At 39.5% G+C, this 2,948-nt stretch overlaps 1 long non-coding RNA gene across 1 annotated transcript; it reads right to left on the minus strand.

Annotated features, from left to right (window-relative positions):
* Positions 1 to 441: 441 nt before the first annotated feature.
* On the minus strand, positions 442 to 1,465 carry LOC106943904 (uncharacterized). The gene is made up of 2 exons (XR_001424046.1): positions 930 to 1,465; positions 442 to 719 (listed from the first exon to the last, which is right to left on the minus strand). It is a non-coding gene; the product is annotated as an uncharacterized LOC106943904 (long non-coding RNA).
* Positions 1,466 to 2,948: the final 1,483 nt, after the last annotated feature.

Here is a 2,948-nt window from a genome sequence, read left to right on the forward strand (position 1 = left end):
GATGACTATTATAATCTTTATCAATAGCCTCTATACGATTGTTTATAAGGTCACAGATTTCTTTTGTGAGTGTAACACAGGCTTCCATCTTTTTGACAATCTCTGCTGTGGTGTTACTGTTACGTAGAATGGGTTCGTACTGCAGTCTTACAGCATCATACTTTGCTTGAATGCTTTCCTGTAAATCATTGAGTTCTTCTAATGTACAGAGGGCCTTTAGTGTTTTCCTAATTTTTCTTGCTCCCCACTTTCAAGAATCATAAACTTTGTGGAACGCTTTCTCACGTTTTTTGTTCTCTTGGATGTGCATCTCTTGGCCTTTTTCTGTTAATTTTCTTTCTCTGGAACTAGACAGCATGTCAACAGGATTTTCTGTTTTCTCTGTTGGAAGTGACATTTTATTTGCTTTCTGTCTGCTTTGGGTTCACAGAAGACTTTTTAAACTATCCCTTGACACTACGCCAATTCAGTTATGCTGTGAGCTTGTTCTTGTGATTGTCCGTTTTAACTTTATGCTTTATCTTGCCTGTGTGAGATCATTGGTGCGGGAGGAGACAGCTTCGTTCCAGATGGGATGGTGTCAGCTTCACTGCAGAAAGATCTGGTCTCTTGCATTGAGTTTTCACTGTAGCGGCCTCTCAGATTGAACAGCCAGACGCAGGGAGTTTCAAACGGGTGCAATTTAATCTCAACCTTTCTTTCCATTGACACCGTGAAAACTGTAGCATAAAACAAAAGAATACAGAACGGTTGGACATACTCAGCTCTTGTATAAAATCAAAATATCAATATTCAGTTATACACAAAAAATACGTTATGTCCTTTAACTCATTAATATACAGTTTCGTTTATAAACCACGACATTCTACTGTTTCTTAAATAAACCTATAACATTTCTTATTACAAATCACAATTACATATATTTATACCTCATTCTGCTTTCCGAGGGCGCTATTTTAAAGATTTTCTCCGGGTTTCTTTATAATCTAATGTTGTTTCGTCTCGCAGGGTGTTGCTAGGTAACCACAGAATAAACAAAGAAGAAATCTACCGTTCTTTAAATGAAAGCATAAATTAACCACTAGGAGTCACTGTTGGACCAATGAACAAGGAGAATTTTCCAATTAAGCAGTTATTTACACTCCCACCAAATCCTGTTACAATGAATGAACAAAGTAATACATAAAGAGTAAATGAATTGAACAGGATTTTTACTCTACTAAATAATGTAGACTAAATATGGTTGCATAAAATTACCATGAAATAAACAAACTGTACAAAAGTTGTTCATCTTTTCTCATCAATTTTCCAAAAGAAGAACTAAATTCTGAATTGGCCTCTCAATAATTGAAAGTTTAGAAGAAGAATTTGACTTTCGTTCACCGACTTGAACTTTGGCTCAACGGACCAATCCATCACTGCCTTGAACAGTGTCAACTACTCGTCCTAGTTGCCACTGATTTCTCAGAAGGTTATCGTCTTTGATAATGACAATGTCCTCCTTCTTGAGATTGCGTTGAGCTGAGTGCCATTTCTGTCTCATGGAAATGTTCATCAAATATTCCTTTTTCCAGCGACTCCAGAATTGTTCAATGAGATACTGCACTCTCCTCCACCTCTTTGTGGCATATAGGTCCTCTTTGACAAACACTCCAGCGGGAGGGAGAGCAACCTTAGATTTCATCATAATGAGATGGTTTGGTGTTATAGGCTCCAATGCTTGAGGATCATTGATTCCATCCACTGTTAATGGGCAGCTATTGACAATAGCCATGGCTTCATATAACAATGTCCTGAGGGATGCGTCATCAAGTCGGCCTGAACACTGTGTGAAGGTAGCATTCAATACATTTCTGATGGTTCTGATTTGCCTTTCCCATACACCACCTGCATGGCTGGCAGAGAGGGAATTGAAAACAAATTCACACTGTTTATCTGCCAAGAAAACTTCCAGTAACTTGGTGTCACATTGTTTCAGTGCTTGTGTGAACTCGTTCCTGGCACCAACAAAATTAGTGCCTTGATCACAGTGCAGTTGTCGTACAGCTCCTCTAATGCTAATAAAGCATCTCAGTGCATTTATGAATGAGTCAGATGGCAAATCTTCGAGCATTTCAATATGGACAGCTCTAGAGTAGAGACATGTGAAAATTAGGCCATATCTTTTGTACTCTTTGCGGGCTTTCTTTACAATGAAAGGGCCAAAACAGTCCATGCCACTATATGTGAAGGGTGCAGAGGATTCTACACGTTCTTTAGGAAGGTCAGACATTCTCTGCTTTTCTGTTGGTCGCCTAAGTTTTCTGCAAAACACACAATCGTGTATCAGCTTGGCTACCAACTTGCTCCCACCAATGATCCAGAATCCATTGATCCTGAGCTCCATTTGTGTCTGGCCTCGACCTTGATGGTATGTCTTAGCATGGTAGTGTGACACAATCAGCTTAGTAATATGACTGTTGTTGGGTAGTATTACTGGGTGTTTGACTTTCAAACAGAGAGATGACTGCTTCAATCTCCCACCCACGCGGAGAAGCCCTTCAGACCAGATGGGATCAAGACTAAAAAGGGTGCTGGTGTTTGGAATGTTCTTTTCACCTTCTAGTATCTTTACCTCAATTGGGAAGTTTTGTTGTTGAACAATCTTAATCACAGTTTCAGCTGCTCTTTGTACTTCTTCAACAGTTACATGTTCGCTATGTTGTTGCTTTGAGCCTAGTCTCTTGATTCTTGCAATCACCTTGAGAAGTGTTATCCAAGAGGAAAACCAATTCAGGCGTTCGAGGATGTCTTTACTGCTTTTGACTTCAGTTACAAGCACCTGAATTGTCTTTACTTCAGGATCACCGACAAGCAATTCTGTTGGAGTGCTGAGTGTTAAGTGTAACTCATGCTCCCAAAGAAACCTTGGTCCTTGCAACCAGTTTGTTGAATGAATATCTGAAGCA

This window comes from Poecilia latipinna, unplaced genomic scaffold, assembly GCF_001443285.1.
Source record: "Poecilia latipinna isolate Pla-1442-1.1 unplaced genomic scaffold, P_latipinna-1.0 Scaffold6382, whole genome shotgun sequence".
NCBI classification, from domain to species: domain Eukaryota; kingdom Metazoa; phylum Chordata; class Actinopteri; order Cyprinodontiformes; family Poeciliidae; genus Poecilia; species Poecilia latipinna.